At 40.8% G+C, this 19,107-nt stretch overlaps 1 pseudogene; it reads left to right on the plus strand.

The window, feature by feature from the left end:
- Positions 1 to 17,003: 17,003 nt before the first annotated feature.
- Positions 17,004 to 19,086, plus strand: LOC149380669 (uncharacterized; annotated as a pseudogene).
- Positions 19,087 to 19,107: the final 21 nt, after the last annotated feature.

Genomic DNA, 19,107 nt, shown 5'->3' on the forward strand with positions numbered 1-19,107 from the left:
CATTACTTCACCCCCATTGGACATAATATGATTATGAGCCGAAGGATTCGAACAAACTTCACAACAATCATGTTAAGCTTGCAGAGGAGATCAGCAACGTACTTAGCTTGGCATAAGTAGAGACCCGATGCATCATGGTGAGCTTCAACCCCAAGAAAGTAATGTAGAGAGCCAAGTTGTTTAAGAGCAAACTGAGCATTTAAGTCAAGGATGAGAGTGGCAATAACAACGTCATTGTTTCTGGTGACGAGGATGTCGTCCACATAAATGACCACTAGCATGTACATACTGAATTTTGGCATAAATGAATAACAAAGAGTCCGATTTAGAGCCAAAAAAACTCCATGCAAGCAAAGCCACTCATAGGCACTCAAACCAGGCCCGATGAGACTGTTTCAGCTCGTACAAGGCCTTTTGGAGTTTGCAAATGTGCGTAGATCTCGACGGATTTTCAAAGTCGTCTGGTTGGTGCATGTAAACATCTTTAGTTAAAATGTCGTGGAGAAACACATTGTTGACATCTAGCAGTCGAGCATCCCAGTTATGAAACACTGCAAAAGTGAGACCTAGTTTGATCGTGCATGACTTGATCACAGGGTTGAACGTCTCTGTGGTATCAACTCCACATTTTTTAGAGTACCATTTGGCCATAATTTGGGCCTTGTAGCGCTGCACTGACCCATCAGCATTGTATTTCACCTTAAATATCCATTTATTCTCAATGACATGTGTTAACCTGAAAAATTGGTTACACCTATCTCACGAAGTGATCTGAGTTCCGAGTACGCAGTCTCAGAGGTTCTCTGGTTCTGGGCAAGACTTTCTCTAAATAAAGACAAATCTATTACAAGAGAGCAATGTAAATGAGAGAGTTCTACGAAGTTATAACTAGTTCCTCCTTTTTCTATAATCTTTTTTATATCTGCCCCTTTGGCCTTGTCGATGTCTCTATTTATACGAGGCCGAGTGCCTTGGCACTTGTTGGTGGATGTCGTGGGAGAATGCTATGGATCGTGGAGTGATCAGTCTCACGTCCTACGATAGTTATTTGACCGTCCCACTCTCCGTTATGAAGAGTGGGTGGTTATTTATGCTATCCTCGATGTTAACCGTTGAGGTGAGCGTTTTGATTATTTAGTACACGTGTTTTATTATCCGACTAGTCTTTTAAACCTATTATCTTCTCTTCTCTTCGAAGTTCTGAGTAATAGGGTCCGTTCTTTGTTAATATGAACGTTCGCTCCTTAACCTCCATGAGTTCTCGGACCTTTGGGTACAAACTCCAGTGCTGGATATCTCTATTCTCGGAACACCGACTAGATTGTTTGATCTCAGCGAATTCTACGAGTAATAACATGATTGTGAGAGTCACAAAGAATAAGGGACCAAGTTGCATTCTTGGCTAGAGCAACGAGTTCAAGACGCATGTCTTGAGTCCATAGTGGATCAGATAGAGCTTGGGCAACACTTATTGGTTCAACATGGTAAAGTTTGATGGCTAGTTGGACGTTTGGTGATGTTAGGAGCTTGGGATTTGAGATTCCAGATTTGGACCTAGTTTTCATAGGGTGAGAGGCTTTAGCAAGAGGTTGAGGTGTGAGGGGTATAACTGTTAGTGTTTTGATCATGACAAGAATGGTAGTAAGTGATTGAGTGGTCTGTGATGGGATAAACGTAGGACCATCAAATAAAAGGGATAAATAAGGTATATGAGGATCAGATAAAGCAAAAGGTTACTCATGTGAGTTGACTTTGGAATGACATAACGTGGTGTTAGATGGTTGTTCAGCTAAGTTGTTGTGGCTACTTGTTGAGCAAACTGATTTATTTTAGCAGGATAGCCTAAATCAACAATCAATCAAACACTAAACCGAAAGCAGTAAAGAAAACACAGAATTGGTATTTCTGATCAGTGATAAAGCATCTACTCATGGGGACTGATATGTCCAGAGTGAAAAGCTATCCACTAACTCAAATAGTCAAAGGTACAAGAATATTAAGTTTGACAAAACTCCCATTCGCAAACACTTTCGTCTTAAACTCTCTAACGGACTCTTGCAACCTAATCTCTCCTTAGGTTTGAGACTCCCTCTCACTTTCACCCAATCATCTCTTGAAGATTGACAAGCACGTCAATGCTAAAACATGCCACACACTTAGTACAACGGTACACAAGTTTCAAGGTTCTTTGAGTTCGTTGTCGATGATGATCTCTAGAGTAGAGGAACGAAACACAAAGATATGGCTACGTGTAATTAGCCAAACAAAAAAGTGAAGTGGTCGCAATTAAACCCTAGGTGGGTTTTATACGATGCACTTCCTAATCTCTTGCGAAACCTAGTAAGTCGGATTTTTTCAAGCAAATCCGATCTTATGTCCATAAAAATCGGAACTAAACATTATATTTAGTTTTCTTTTTCGTGCGGGAGTAAATAGACATGAGTGCCCCGAAACTCTGACTCGCTTGGACAACTCCTTGAAGCTTCGACTTGAACAAATGTTACAAGTTTGTTTTTTCAAAGTATCCAACGATCTCCCCCTTAATATTTTTGGCAAAACAAACAAAAGACACTTCACAAAGTATTTCAAGCAAAACAAATTCTAGCATATCTAATCAATTCAACTTAAAGGAAGTAAAACAATTGCTTAACTAGCTATTACCAAAAAAAAAAAAAAACTTAAATACTCAACCAAAATACTCCTCATTTTTGCCACAAAAGAACAAGCCAAGGGAACATATAAGTCTGGGTTGAGAGTGAAACATGTAAAAATACTGAAATGAACAAAAAGAAAAAAAATTACATTATTCACGACACAACGACTTCAGCCTTGATCTCTTTCTTGGTCTTCAGCTTGGACTTCTTCAATATGGTACTCGATGTCTCAGAGCAGGTTGCTTAGGTCCTTTCTTGAGCTTGTAATCATTGTGATCTCAGATGTCATGAACTTGATCTCAGCTTCAAGATTCCTGATGATCTTCTCATTTATGGAAGAAGAGATAGAGAATGTAACTGCTAGTGAGGAAGATGTTGGAACATCTTCTTCAACATCTTGAGCAGCTTGCGCCCTCAATGCCATTCTTATGCTTCCAGGTGAAGAGCTTGGGATCAACATAGATGAGCTTAGGGTCTCCAGTCTTTCACTTTGAATTACCTCCATCTGGGGGCTCTGCTTCATCAGCAGCTCATAAATGAGAGATGGAAATCCAATCGAATGATTGACCTTCTCTGAAGTAACATGAGTAGCAATCGGGTTGAAGATGATAGAGCCAATGTCAACTGACCCCTTGTTTCCAATGGCAAATTGCAGTTGAGCCATGGCCTTAGAGATTGAGCCTCTGTGAAGTGAATGGAACTAGTTCTTGATAGCTACTCCATACAGCAGGGAATACTTCGTGGTTAGGTCAGTGGAAGGCATACTCTGATCAATCCACTTGGTTCTCTCATCACCAGTCAGGCGCTTAGCAACCTTATCCAAATCTGGTTCTTTTACGACAGGCGTTTGAACCACAGAGCATAAAACTCATTGATCAAGTTAGGATTGATTGAAAACTCATTTTGTTTGATCATAACTAGTCCAAAGTGTGGACTCGATGAATAACCAAAGTCCTCAGTCAAGTTTACCTCCTTAAGAGTGACACAATATGAGGGGATGTGTACTTTTTCCTCATCGATCTTCGTCTCATGAATGACTGAGCGCTTCAAATCCCATTTGTTGGAGTGAACTTGGGAGCTGAACCACTCTCATTTCTTCCAAACCCCTAGTGCAATAGAGGCTTTCTTCTTGGGAGGACTATTCTTCTTCTTCTTTGCTGGTTCTAGTACACGAGTGGAGCCTTGGCCAACTTCATGAGTAGTCACTTGAGGTTAAACTTCTTCTTCAGCATGATCTAGAACAACCTTTGGAACAGCTGGTGCATAGGCTTGAGTCCTCTTCTTCTTCTTCTTCTGCAAAGCACCACCAGTCTTCTTCCTTCCAGGGTAGTCCCTCTTTCTTTTGTGAGGCTCCTCTTCACTCTCAGTTGCTTCATCATCTTCTGAGACCATAGTTGTCTCATCACTCTCATCACCATTCTTCCTCTTCGAGCTCTTCTTCTGTGGTTGAGCTGGGATGGTCACTTGTTCACTACATGAGTGACCTCTGTTGGGGTCAATGGTGTATGAAAGTAATGTATGAATTTGAAAAAAAATTATGTCGACGAAAATTGAGGTGGTCGACGAAAATTGTGACAAAACATGAAAATTGCGACGAAAATAATGTTGAACAATTTCAAATATAAAAAATAAGTTCTATACACATATAAGAAGTTCTAAACATACATAATAAGTTTCAATTACAAACACACATATAATACACAACCATAATAATCTCAAACTTTAAAGTCAATACATATAATCAACATACATAATAAGTTGAAAAATATCAAAGTCAAGCACAATATAAGAATACACATAAGAAATTCTAAACATATCACAATTTCATGTACTACTCCATATACGAAATTCACTAACAATGTATTATTTTTCATATTTTCAAATACTTGTTTACGAATACATATATATATATATTATATTATATTATATTATATATATATATATATATATATATATTCTCAACAATTAACATCAATTTAAATTTTTACCTCTCCAAAAATATTAAAATAATAATATGTTCACCATGAAACAAGTATAAACAACATCCTTTGAAAAAAAATGAAAAAACCTTAAAAATTATAATTTATATGCTGAAAAACACAAATAAACGCAATTTTCACACAATTTCTACATAATTTCTCGAAATATAGTTAATCATAAAGCTTCAAACAGACAAGGAATAATGAATGAACATTTCAACTTTTATTAATTATTCAACAGTTACAAGCAAGAGTCTTCGTGAGACTTTATTACATCAAATGTAATGACTACTAGTATTTAGCTAAGGCAGATGCAATTGGGTTGCCCAAAAACACAAGTTTTGAATTAAAAAAACTCTATCTACAGGTAAGTTTTTGTGATATTTTCTTGTGTTTATGTGATTTTTCTGATGTTTAATTAATTATAAATGTCTCTTTTTTTTATTTATGTGAGTGTTTATCTATATGTATTTATTCTAGCGTCGACCGAAAATAATGGGAGCAAGCCACTCTCTATGTGCTACACAACGTGTCCGAGGTCACGCCATTTGTGGATATGCATTTGAATGAATTGAGAGTGAATAATCCAAAGAAAGCTAGAAATGAAAAATAGTTACAAGAAGAGCACAACCGTGCGTTTGAGAAGTGGCTTGGAAAACGGTTGTTACAAGAGTCATTACATTCAACAACATTGAGTAAAATATTGGAGGGCCTTCCTCAATGGGTACAAGGTACACTACTTGGTCTGTTAATGGTTTTACATTTTACACAAGAGAAAGAGACAACAAGCATCATTTTCAAAATAGTGGTGTGACATTATTTGATGAAGCATTACATGTTTCGTCGGCAAAGAATAAAAATCCAAAACAAGGTTTTATGAACTACTACGGATACATTGAAGACATTTGGGAATTGTTCTCAATGGTGCCCACAAGAAGAGTAGTAGTCATTACATTTGATGTAATAAAGTCTCACGAAGACTCTTGCTTGTAACTGCTGAATAATTGATAAAAGTTTAAACTTTCATTCATTCTTCCTTGTCTGTTTGAAGCTTTATGATTAGCTATAGTCTTTAGTCCTTAAACAAACCTAACAACAAAAGAATAGTCAAATATAGATTTGCATGAACAAACTCTTCATGGTTTGCTTAAAACAGTATATTCACAATATAAAGATCAAAGAGCTATTGATCTCAGTATGATTGTTAGGAGAATCTATGATGTCTGGTTATGAGGCATTGAGAGTTGGAGACTCTATAGTTCTTCCTAGGTGTCTTCTGAAGGTACTGAATTGACCAGTGCACTTCTAGAAACAGAATAAGAACAAACCATTTAACCTCTTATGTCTCGGAGTCACTATGTATGAATTGCATCATGCTGACCTCAATCATGAAATGGGACATGTCATTTCATAGCTTACGTACTCTCATTTGAGAAAGTCAGAGCTCTAGACGCACTATGTGATATAGACAAGACCTATTGGTGAAGTACTAAGTTATGAAGATGTCATGAACAACTTTGTGAAGATCTCATAGATATGGAATTCATTTACAAGATTGCTGAAATGCTATGTATATCACCTCATGTTTTGTTCCTTGGAATGTGAATAAATAAACTGGTAAATGTCCAAATTGAGTCATGACTCTTTTGGACGAATCAATGTGACTTGTTAGCTCCTCGTCAATACATTGTTTCTAACTTATTCACAAGCGAGAAAAGAGTTAAGGAAATAACAACTAGAAGGGTAAAATGGTAATTTTGTAAATCTCATCTAGTTGATGATATTCATGAAGGGTAAACATAGATAATATTCAATGGATCCACTCATTACAATTAAGTAAAATTCTTGAGTAGAAAATATATTCTGTTGAACCAAGAGATTTCAATGTCAACTCTTTAGTGGAGTCAGTTGACATTAAGCTAGAACATGGAAAAGGTTTGTGAACTTTTGAGTCCCAGTATGCTAGCTCAAGCTTTGTTCATTTGGATCCATGAGGTCACTACCACAAGTCATTAGAGTAGGATTAGTTAAACTAGAAGCTAAGTCAAAACAAGTTCAAATGTTGAATTAGACAAGTTTTATGAAAATTGTCTAAAGGGTTATTTTGTCCACGAGGACATAAGATGGTATGAATGTCAATAAATAAGTTTTTTGAAATTTTCATATGATGACAATGAAATAGTCCACACGCCACAATCAAGGTATATAAAAAATTTCGTCATGAACAAAATTCTACATGGGCTTTTCTTATATTATCATGAACAAATAAAGAAACATCTAGAAGCATGTTCTAGACTCAAAATTTCGTCCACCATCATAAAAGAGAAAGAGAAATTATTTTGTGTATTGATGCATGAAGATACTTGCCAAAAGAAAAAAGAGGAAACAAATTTGCTCCATGAAGCATCCATTTGGGCGTCCAAGACTATGAGGAAAAGAGGAAACTTCTTCCAACCTCGGTATTTTGATAGGAATGTGAAATAAAGATTATGCTCATGAATATTTGATATTCAATAGAAAAGAGGAAACTACCTCTTCAAGGAAATCCCTCCTCCTATAAATACCCAATCTCATTCACAATGTTGAACACATAATTTTAGAGATTGAGAGTTTCTCTCTCTAGACTTGTTGGCCGCCCACCCTCTCTCTCTCTATCTCTTCTTGTCCTTTTTGTTTTGGCACCTAGGTCCTCATTAGACCTAGCGTTTTGTTTTAGCTCTTTGGCTCAAAGACTTGTTCTTGAGTCATTGTGTTTAAAAGTGCCCACACACTAAATCCTAACCACACTCAAAGACTCTAGTGGTAGAAACTTCCGTGGTTGCTCATAGGTTCAAGAAGACTAGTGCGAGAGGCGAGCTGCGTGGGGAGATGAACGTTTCAACCTTCCTAAGGCTTCTCAACGTTCAAGCTCCGTTCAAGGTTGGTACCAAGTAAAAACTAAAAGTATTTTTAAAATTTTAAATTATATGTTCATGCGCTTTGTCTAGGTAGTAAAAACGTTTTACGAGTTTTAAAGAAATTTTTTATATTCCGCTGCTTGCTAGAAGCGATAAATCTTTTCTTAATCCTAGATCTATTCCAATAGGAACTTGATTACTGCGGGTTGCGAGTTACCCTATTCAAGTGCAAATGGGCGGACAACAATCATGTAAAAGTTGACCGTGAATGAGTTACAATTGTCAACTTTAGACGGACCAGTTACCAGAATGATTCATTTATTTTGGTCTCTCAAGCCAGTCAAGTGTTTTATGTCTCAAATCCAGTCAACCCAGAGTTATCATTAGTGGTTCATATGAAACAGAGAAATTTTGGCGAAGAAGAAGCCGAAGACATGTGTAGTATTCCGCCGTTCAAATCCGGACTACTGCCTATTGATCAAGAGATCTATGACTTCAATGATGTTGATGTTTCTCATTTACTTCATTCGGATATAGATCCAATTTTTGTATGAAAAACAAAGATAATGTATTTTTTATGTACTCTTATCTTTTATTATATTTTATTTAGTTTGAAAGTTTATTTCTAGAAAATAAAGGATTTGTTTTATCGCTGCGGAGAATAAATTCCTTGCCGTGGCGAGAAGAAATTCATTACTCTCGGTAACTTTTTTCGCCGCGAAGAAGACGACTTATAGTTGCGGCGAAGTATACTTGCCGCGGCGAGGAAACAAAGGCGCCGCGGCAAAATAAAAAAGCGTGAACTAGCCTCGGCGAGAAATTCCAGAAAATAAAGGCATGTATCCTCGCCGTGGAAAAAGTATTTCTTGCCACGGCAAAAAAAATCCATTGCTCTCTGTAACTTTCTCGCCGTGGCGAACTCTACTTCTCGCTGCGGCAACATCACAATGCAGCAGCGGGAAAACTGATCCGCCGCAGCGAGATTATTTTTTCCCAAAATTGGTCATGTCACCGCAGCTATGTATTATACTCGCCGCGGCGAGAAATTCCCAAAAAAAAAAAAAACGATTGTACCCTTTCCGCGGAGAACATATTACTTGCCACGGCGAGAAGAATTCACTGCTCTCGGTAACTTTCTCGCTGCGGCGACATAGGATTCCCGCCACGGCGAAGTAACCCTGCCGTGACGAAGAACGTGTGTGAGAATCTTCTCGAGACTCTGCTCATCTTAGAAATGAAGAACAGGGACACTGAGAAAGCGATGCATGATTTGATGGACTTGGAGATCAAGGTGGTACAAACCGCCAACTGCGTACACTTTAACCCTTAAGCAAAGACAGCGGTTTACAGAGTTTGTCCAATCTGTCAAATTCCTAGATGACCTTACCGGGAATTTAAAGAAAAGTGTAACTGGTGACGTGAAGCTGATAGGTTTGAAGTCTCACGATTGCCACGTGATCTTACATAGGTTGTTGGTTGTTGGTATCCGCCCTTTTGTGCCAAAGACTATATCTCAAAATCTAGATCGCCCTGTTCGCCCAAAATCCTGAGGTTCTGGTTCACCCCTGTGTTCTTCTTCTGTATCATTTGAATGCTCTGGCTTTAACCTCAACGCTCCTTATTCTTCGCCATGCTTCGCTGCCGCGACTCAGCAAGGCTTGATCTTTGTCGAATTCTCTAAGTCCGACGTGGTAGTTGGGTTTCAGACTCCACGCTGAGCCGAGCCTGAATTAGAGCCGTTCCGGAGGCAACCGTACGGGTTAGGTTACAAGTCGTGCATGTTCTTCAGCGAACTATATAGAAGTGCTTGATCTTTTTCCCTTTCTCGAACTTTTGATTTTTTTTATTACTAATTTTAGAGGAATAATAACATTATTATCAATTGTAGTGAGTTTTCTGATATATTTGATTTGGAGCACTTGAGAGAGAGGGATGCAAAAGATCCATAGCCATTTCGACCGAGCGCTCGAGGATGGTCATACACTCAAGTATTGCGAAAGCATGTGGTATGTGATTTTGTGTTCTTTTTATTTTGAACCCGATGCACGGAGCGATCATGGCGATCTGGGATGTCAAAGGCAGTTTTTTTGTTGAAGGTTTGGATAGTGCTGGAAGCGATCTAGATGCGGCGAAATGCGTTCATATGAGGAACAACTCTGTTAGATTCATCGAAAATTCTATGAGGTCGTGCATCACTCGGAGAGGACGCGACAGGCTGTTATGGACCGAGCCGGAGATTACTACGAGGATACCAGTGGTATGGTTAAAGTTAATGTGGGCCGCTTTCACTGTCCAAGCTGCATCGATTGGGGTCTTAGCACGAGACGAAGACTAGGCTGTTCTTTGAATTTGGAGGAGCTCGATGGAGGCCAGTTCTGCTATGGATGCATAATTAATTGGAGTTTGGCCAAGTTCAGGAATGTCAAGTGTCTGGTAGGGGTATGATAAACTGATTCTAGATGGATGAAAAAGAGAACGGTCCGCTCAAAATGGAGTTTGGTTCGTCTCTTTGAGCAGATTTTGAACTCTGTGATTTCCTTTCAATTTTGTTGCTATTTTTCCAAGGTGCCTAGAGTTGCTAATGAGGCTGCCCATTCACTATGTACAAGTGGCCTCCAAACATGCTCAGTGGGTTTTTTTTATTTTTTATTTTTATTTTTTTTATGAGCGATCGCGTAATGAAAACCATTTATAGTGATGGTTTATGAAAATATGTTTTGGTATATATGTTGTTCGCGCTCACATGGGACTACGATAATGCTATAGCCATGAATTGTTAAGAAGCTTGATCTGTTTCTGTTTGGATATTTTTTATGTGTGTGCTTATTATGCTATATAAATGGATGTGTTTGTGTGAACATAGAAAATAATTACACATGGGAAGTGTTTTTGTTAGGATTTGGATGTGAATATCTTTTAAGGAGTTTCTTTATTTTTTGCAGAAGTTTCGTCATTAAGATTATAAATTGCATGATTGAATTTGTAACAGTATAAATTATATTTTTAACATTGAAAATTTTTGTGACAGATTGTGTCACGAAATTATAAAATTCGTGACAAATGTGTCACGAAATTATGAAATTCGTGACAGATGTGTCACAAAATTTGTCACGAAATTAAAGATTTCATTAAAAGTATTACAATATTTTACATTAATTAAGTAACAGATCCGTCAAATTTTCATTTTCAGTTGATTTATAGTAAGTGATAGCTAAATGGTAATATAAATGTCAAAATTACTTTCCCTTATTGTTTTAAGGGTGGTGTAAACAACTAGTCCAAACAGCCCCCAGTTTAAAATTATAGCTCGACTATTAACATATTTAAGAAAATAGCTAATTTTTTATAAGAACATTCCAATATTCCAATAAAACTCTTAAGGGTTAATATTATTTACTGTCGGAGAAATAATATTAACGGTGACAAAAAAATTGTAAATCTCAGTAAGAGTAACAAGAATAATAGTAAATTTTATTAACGGTAACAGAATCAACAATAAATTTTAATAACCGTAATACAAAAAGTAATAAATCTTATTAACCGTAACAATAATAACAATAAAAACGAAATGATATACATAGATGAGCTAACGCTCAGCGAGAATAACAATAACCCACAAAACATAAGCAGTAGAAAAGCATGGACTGGGTATTGGTATTTTAATTTAAACCGTGACATGAGATGCACTATTAAAAGACTTGAGTTTAGTAAAGAACACACCAATAGATTGCTGATCTTGAGTCAGGTGGATGAATTCGCGTCGTAACTGGAAGATCATCGGTCCATTGCTCTGCTGGAAGCGATCTTTCAGGTCATTCTAAATGTCCATGGTGATACCTCCAAGAAGAAGACTGGCTGCGATCTCTTTGCTCACGGAATTCATGATCAACGCAATAATAGTGTTGTTGTTCCGACTCCAAAGACGAAGCAAATCTTGATCATTTAGTGAAGGCTTCTTGATACTTCCATCGATGAAACACAATTTATTCTTGGCTTCAAGAACGATCAACATTAATCGACTTGAAGGCATGTAATTGGTTCCGGTGAGGACGTGGGAGACAAGGCTTCCTCCAGAGGAATCAGAATGATGAAGGTAGTATGGAGAGAATTGATCTTCAATGGTAGATCTAGGTCGTGAATTGCCAGCATGTTCGCCGGTGACAGGATTCTCTATCGATGAGATTTCTGCATCCACCATTGTTGTACGGAATCGAAGAAAACGAAATCGAGAAGATGAGAATAAGGAAAGAAAAGAATTTTGATCAATCGATCTCGAATTTTGCGGAAAAAAGCTCTGATACCATATTGGAATCTGAGATCGAGAGAGAAAAGATTCTAGAGAAAGAAAGAGAATGCATGATATTGACTGATTGATTGACAAAGAGGATTCAAAATCCTTAAATACAAAGTTGTTCAGCTAATAACAGCGACTAGTCGTTTTTAGCATAAGAACTAAAAGAAAATAAACGACAACTCTAACAGATAACTTGTTTGCTAAGTAACCCTCAGGAAACTCTAAAACTACCAAAGAACATCTCCAATACACTCACAGAAGAGTTCAGCGAAATTCTGCACAGGTTTTCCCTCTGATAGCTAGAGAGAGAGAATGAGATTTAGAGAGAAAGAGATAATTCTCATTAACTAACTCTGATCAAATGCAGAGTATATATCAGTTATCAGTTACAACTGATTATCAAAGCGTAATTACAAATATGCCCTTAGGCTATTCTATTATTCCCCCTCAATTTGAGCGTCTCCAGATTCTCAACCCTGAGCCTTGACCGCCAGTCAACGAAGTGACTGCTTGGAACAGCTTTCGTCAGGACATCAGCAACTTGAGCATGAGCAGGGACGTGACGAACATCAACCTCCTTGCGTGTCACCTTTTCCCGGACAAAAAACAAGTCAAGTTCAATATGCTTGGTGCGAGCATGTAGAACAGGGTTGGCTGAGATGAGGACAGTGCTCAGATTATCACACCACACAACAGGGGTACGAGTCAGTGGCAGGCGAATCTCAGAGAGCAGAGACTTCAGCCAAGCCAATTCAGCGACGGTGACAGCCAAGCTACGATATTCAGCTTCAGTGCTTGACCTTGACACAGTTGGTTGCTTCTTCGAGTGCCAGGAAATGAGATTATCACCAAGAAAAATACAGACCCCTGACGTAGAGCGTCCATCATCAGGATCATTTCCCCAATCAGCATCACAGAAGGCTGTTAAATTCATATCAGTGCAACGACGGAGATGAAGACCACTCTTGATAGTGCCTTTCAGGTACCGAAGTATCCTCTTGACAGCCTTCCAATGCTCTTCAGTTGGAGCCTGCATATACTGACACACCTTGTTGACAGAGTAAGAGAGCTCAGGGCGTGTGATCGTGACATATTGAAGAGCCCCCACAGTACTCCGATAAGCTTGAGGATTTTCCAGTAGTCGACCACCGTGCTTTGAGAGCCTGTGATTACTAATCATTGGTGTGTGCATACTTTTAGCAGTGAACATGTTAGTTTTCTTAAGTAGGTCCGTGATATACTTGGACTGTGTAAGCAACAAACCCTCATGAGTTTCAGTAACTTGTATGCCAAGAAAGAAGTCAAGCTCGCCTAGATCCTTGAGAGCAAATGACTTGTGGAGATTCTGAATAAGAGCTTTAACTTCTTCAGCACTTGTGCCTGTGATCAAGATATCATCAACATACACCAAGACATAGAGAGCCGAAGACTTGGTGTGTTTGATGAAGAGAGATTTGTCAGACTTGGCACTTTCAAAACCAAGGGAACGAAGTGCTGCATAGAGGGTTTCAAACCAAGCACGTGGGGCTTGTTTGAGGCCATATAAAGCCTTGTGCAGCTTACACACTTTGTGTTCCAAACCAGGTACTTCAAAGCCAAGTGGCTGATCATATACACTTCCTCGGTAAGAATGCCATTCAAAAAGGCATTATTAATGTCAAGCTGAGCTATACGCCACCCTTTTGAGAGAGCAAGAGTGAGGATAATGCGTATGGTGGCCGGCTTGATAACTGGACTAAATGTCTCCTTGAAATCAAAACCTGCAGTTTGATTAAACCTTTTTGCCACCAATCGAGCTTTAAGCTTGTTGAGTGAGCCATCAGCATGTTCTTTAACACGATACACCCACTTACAGCCAATGACCCTCCTGTCAGAGGGAACATCAACAAGAGACCAGGTCTTGTTGAGCATTAGAGCGTTGTACTCCTCATGCATGGCTGTGGACCAGCCAGGATCATCAAGAGCCTTAACTACAGTGTCAGGCTCATGAACAGCAGCCAAAAGGACTCTGTGCTTGTGAATACCTGCCTTTGCCCTGGTGCACATTGGGTGAGCATTGACAGGAGGAGCAATGGCTTGCTGAGGCCGCAGACCAACCTCCAAGTTAATACCAGATGGTGAATGAGCAGAGGAGTGTGAGCTAGGGGCAGCCAGAGTTGGAGAAGAGGGACCTGAACTCTTGTTTGAGACTGATGTGCTGGGAGTAGGGTGAGGAATTCTGACATTAGGGGACCCAACTGGTGGAGAGGCAGCAAATAAAGGCCTTGGAATTAGAGCTGGAGGTAAGGCATTGTCTTGGGCATGAGACTGAGCTGCAGAGTCTGAGAGAAGTAGCTGTGTGTATGAAAAAGTACTCTCATCAAACAAGACATTCCTCGAGATGAAGATCTTGATAGTAGAGTCAAGGCACTTGTAACCTCTGTGATTATAACTATAACCAAGGAAGACACACATCTTTGACCTGAAATCCAACTTGTGAGCATTGAAAGGTCTCAGGTTTGGAAAATAGGCACAACCAAAACACGTGAGAGAACTATAGTCTGGCTTGGCTTTGAACAAGACCTCCAATGGTGACTTAAGTTTGAGAACAGGTGTTGGCAACCTGTTTATCAGAAACACTGCAGTTCTGAAAGCCTCATCCCAATAATCAAGTGACATCTGAGCACGAGCTAGTAAAGTCAAACCAGTTTCAACAATGTGCCTATGTTTCCTCTCAGCCAACCCATTCTGCTGATGAGAATGGGGACAGGACACCCTCTGTTCAATGCCTTGTTCAGTAAGATAGCCAGTGAATGCTCTAAATTCACCACCCCAGTCTGACTGAATAGCTTTGATCTTAGTGCCTAGTTGCAGTTCAACACGTGCTTTGAAGTGCAGAAAAGTAGCAAAGGCTTCACCCTTGTTATGCAGCATATAGATCCAGGTAAACCTGGAGAAATGATCCACAAAGTGTATGTAATACCGGTATCCACTGGCAGAACAGGCTGGTGATGGACCCCATAGGTCCGTGTGAACAAGCTGCAATGGATGAGTGTATTGAGTTGTACTAAGTGGATACGGAAGATTATGAATTTTGCCAATGCTGCAGGAAGTACAGAATTCAAAGCTCTCTTTATTCAAAGTAGGAGACAGTTTGTTACAGCTAGCCAGGACAGACTTTACAATGGGAAATGCAGGATGACCAAGACGATCATGCCAAAGAGAGAGAACTCTGGTAGAGTCCTGATCTGAAGATCCTGAATTCGGTGCAGAAGTCTGGGCTGCTGAGTTGACATGGCACTTGAGAGCTGTTGAGGAAAGCACTTGTTGAGCAGAGAAAAGACTAGGATCCCTGAGCAGTTTGGTTGCCTCAGTAGGAAAGCAGTAGAGACCATTGATGACTCGTCCCTCAAGAAGAACATCCTGCGTTCTCAGATCCTTGACAAAACACACAGTCGGATGAAACTCAAAAAACACTTGGTTGTCCATAGTAAACTTTGACACACTAAGTAGATTCTTAGTTATGTCTGGCACATGTAGTATATTATCAAGTTTCAACAGCTTAGTTTGGCCTCGAGACATGAAATTTGAATTTCCAGTAATAGATATAGAAAGAGCTGTACCATTACCAACAAAAACCTTGTCTGAGCCTGTGTACTGATTCTGATTGACCACATTTGAGGCTGAGGGCGTAATATGAGCAGTTGCACCAGAATCAGGATACCACATCGGGTCATAGGTCACATCAGGAATGGCTAGATAGGTTTGTGGCCAAGGAAACTGGGAGTTGGAGGCTTCAGTACCAGTATAGAAAGCTTGAGGAGCCGGAGATTGACCAAAAGCATTCTGATGCGGTTGAGAGTGACCAGCGTACACCGAAGGAGATTGAGATTGACCAAAGTACACCTGAGGCACCTGAGATTGGCTCGGCAGTGAAATTCCACGACCAGTGCCAGGTGTTTGTGAAAAGTCCTGTACATTTCCGGTGAAGTTTTGATCAAATCTGTACCAGCAACGCATAGCTAGATGGCCTAGCCGGCCACAGAGCTGACATTGAGGACGATTTGAGCTGTTGTTGTTGAAACCACGGCCACGACCACGAGATTGACTCCGACCACCTCGATAGCCACCACGAGTGTTGCTGTTGCCAGGAAACTGTTGAATCTGAGGCGATTGAGATTGAGATCGTTGCTGGGAGGATTGAATTGTTGCTGCATTCGCTGAGTGTTTGTTAGAATCAAGATTGCTGTTGTGTTTGGCGACTCGACGCTCTTGAGCTAAGAGGAGAGCTTCAACCTCAGAGACAGAGTAAGGTTCCATTCGTGTTTCAACAGACGTGACAAAGGAATCATATTCTGAACTGAGGCCTTCAAAGATTGCATCAATGTGAGCGGAAGCAGAAATTTCTTCACCAATGGAGCCAAGTAGATCGACGATGTTCTTGATCTTCAGTAAATACTCATTCATGGACAGATTTGCTTTGGTTGTTGCAGATAGCTGACTCCTGAGCTGTTTAATTCGAGCCTTCGTCGTAACTGTGAAGTATTGTTCCAATTTTGACCAGATCTTGCTTGATCCATCACATCCGATCATCCTCGTGAGAAGATTTTCGGACATCGATGAAAGAAGCCAAGAAAGAAGAAGCTGATCTTGTTGCTCCCAATCCACGAACTCCGGATTGACTTTTCCAAGAGCTTTGTCTGTGTCTGAAAGAAATTCGACAGGTTTCGACGCGTTCTTGATAAAGTGCATCAGACGATGACCTTTGATTGCTGCGAGAACTTGATGACTCCATAACAGGAAATTGTCGTTGGTGAGCTTTACTGACAAAGAATGCGTGAAGACGACCGGTCCAGATCGTGAAATCGAAGAAGAGGAGGCTCCGATTGTCGCCGGTGAGGAATTCTCCATTGCCGACGCATCGTGCTCTGATACCATGATAGCTAGAGAGAGAGAATGAGATTTAGAGAGAAAGAGATAATTCTCATTAACTAACTCTGATCAAATGCAGAGTATATATCAGTTATCAGTTACAACTGATTATCAAAGCGTAATTACAAATATGCCCTTAGGCTATTCTATTACCCTCGGATTTCATAGCTTTTTCAGGTTTAAAAGTAATAAAACTCGAGCGCACTCTATTGACAAGACTTTAAAAGGACATACCTGAAAGAAACGAGCCATACTGAACTTTCCAGCCAAATCTTTGTAAGTCTTTTCGAACCGAAAACAATTCAGTTTGTTCAGTACTCTTCAATGTACTACAAAACTCCTTAGCTACGCATATATAGTAATGTTAAAAAGATCACAACTGTGTATCTACGCGAGCGAGAGCTTGAAAAACCTGTTAAGAAACCCCAGTTCGGGGATTTGCTCAGCTAATGGTTCGTCGGGTAACGATGGCCGTGAAAACAACGCACGCGAGTCAGAATCCGAGAACGAATGGGAAAGACCGATCAAGCCTTTCGATCTGAAAGAGCTCCGGAGAAGCGAGGTTCATATGTCCCCAATTCAGCTCTGCGAGGTTCTCAGGCTCCCATTGGACATTCCGACCTCGATCGACATTTTCGAGTGGGCCGGTTCGCAGAGGAGCTATTCCCACACGTACGCTGTGTATCACTTCCTCGTTGATAAGCTCGGAAAGGCCTCGGAGTTCAAAGCCGTCGAAGCTATGCTCGCCCGGATGAAAGAGGAAGGTGTGGTCTTCAGGGAAGGCACATTCATCTCCATCATCAAATCCTACGGCCGAGCCGGGTTTCCCGGGAAAGCGACTCACATTCTCTCCGACATGAAGACCGTTTACTCTTGTGCTCCGACTTTCAGATCGTACAATGCGGTGTTGTTCAGTGCTCTTGTCCGGCGACTGTCCCATGGTCGCTCGCCGGCCGGGTCAACGAGGCAGCGAAGCTCGTCGATCGCATGTCGCTCAGGGACGTCGTACCCGACAACCAGACTTATCGGGGTTTTGATCCGACGGCTGTGCCGGTCCGGGGAGGTTGACAGAGCGATGGGGAAAGTGGCGACCCCGAACGAGATCCTCTTCAACACGGTGATCCACAGGTACGTGACCGAAAGGGCCGGCTCGAAGAAGCTGAGGAAATTCTCCGCGGCGAGATGGCTTGAGCCGGGTTTCGACCCGACATCTTCACGTACAACATGCTGATCCACGGACTCTGCGAGACGGGTCTGATTCACTCGGCTCGTTCTTTAGCGGGCGATATGGGAGGAACGAAGCCGAATTTGGTGACGTACACCACGCTGATCGACTCTCTCTGCAAGGAGAATTGGGTCGAAGAAGCGAGGAATCTCCTGAAAGAAATGGAAGCCGAGGGACACAGCCTCAACACCGTCGGATACAACTGCCTCATCTCCGCGATGTGCTGGGACGGGAACGTAAATCGAGCTTTCGAGATGCTCGGCGAGATGCGCTCAAAGGGCCGTAAACCCGACGTATACACGTTCACAACGCTCATATTCGGGCTCTGCAGCGCTAACAGGATCGACAAGGCCTTGGGACTCTTGCGCGATATGCTCTCGGAGGGCGTTATCGCGAATACGGTGACTTACAACACGCTGATAACCGCTCTCTTGAAGAGAGGCGAGCTCAAAGAGGCCGTGAGGCTCGTGAACGACATGGTGTTCCGCGGATGCCCTTTGGACAAGATCATAAAGACGCGATCGACTGTGCGATGGGGCTATTCGATGACATGGCGGAGCGCGGGGGAGTCAACAACATGGCGTTCAACTTGCTGGTCAACGGCCTCTGCAGGGCCGGGAAGGTTGAGGAAGCGGCTGCGTTTCTCGGGGACATGATCCAGCGCGGCGCTAGCGCGGACATTGTAATGTACAACAGCCTGATCAACGACCTGTGCAAGTAGGGTCGGACGCCGACGCTTTCGACCTGTTGGAGTGGTTGCAGGACACGGAGACTTGCAACACTCTGATTTGCTGTTTCTGCAATGCGTAATTTGTTCGTAATTTGGATTATACTTGTTCGTAATTTGTCTAAGGGTAGAGGATGGTTCAACCCAATCTAATGACACCTTTTAGGATCATACGTAAATTTATCTTTTTTTTTTTTCCAATTTTCTGTTGAATTTAGTCGAGGAGCTTTAGGATTTCTTTTGTTGCATTTTATTTGCTTTTTCTGTACATCATCAATTACTACGTTGTACATTTTAGCAAAATTTACAGCTTGTTGCATTTTATTTGCTTTTTCTGTACATCATCAATTACTACGTTGTACATTTTAGCAAAATTTACAGCTTGTTGCATTTTATTTCCCTCACAGTTCACTGGAGAAA

Source organism: Urtica dioica, chromosome 11 (genome assembly GCF_054948205.1).
Source record: "Urtica dioica subsp. dioica isolate 48M chromosome 11, U.dioica_male_clone48M_v1_H2, whole genome shotgun sequence".
Classification (NCBI taxonomy): Eukaryota; Viridiplantae; Streptophyta; class Magnoliopsida; order Rosales; family Urticaceae; genus Urtica; species Urtica dioica.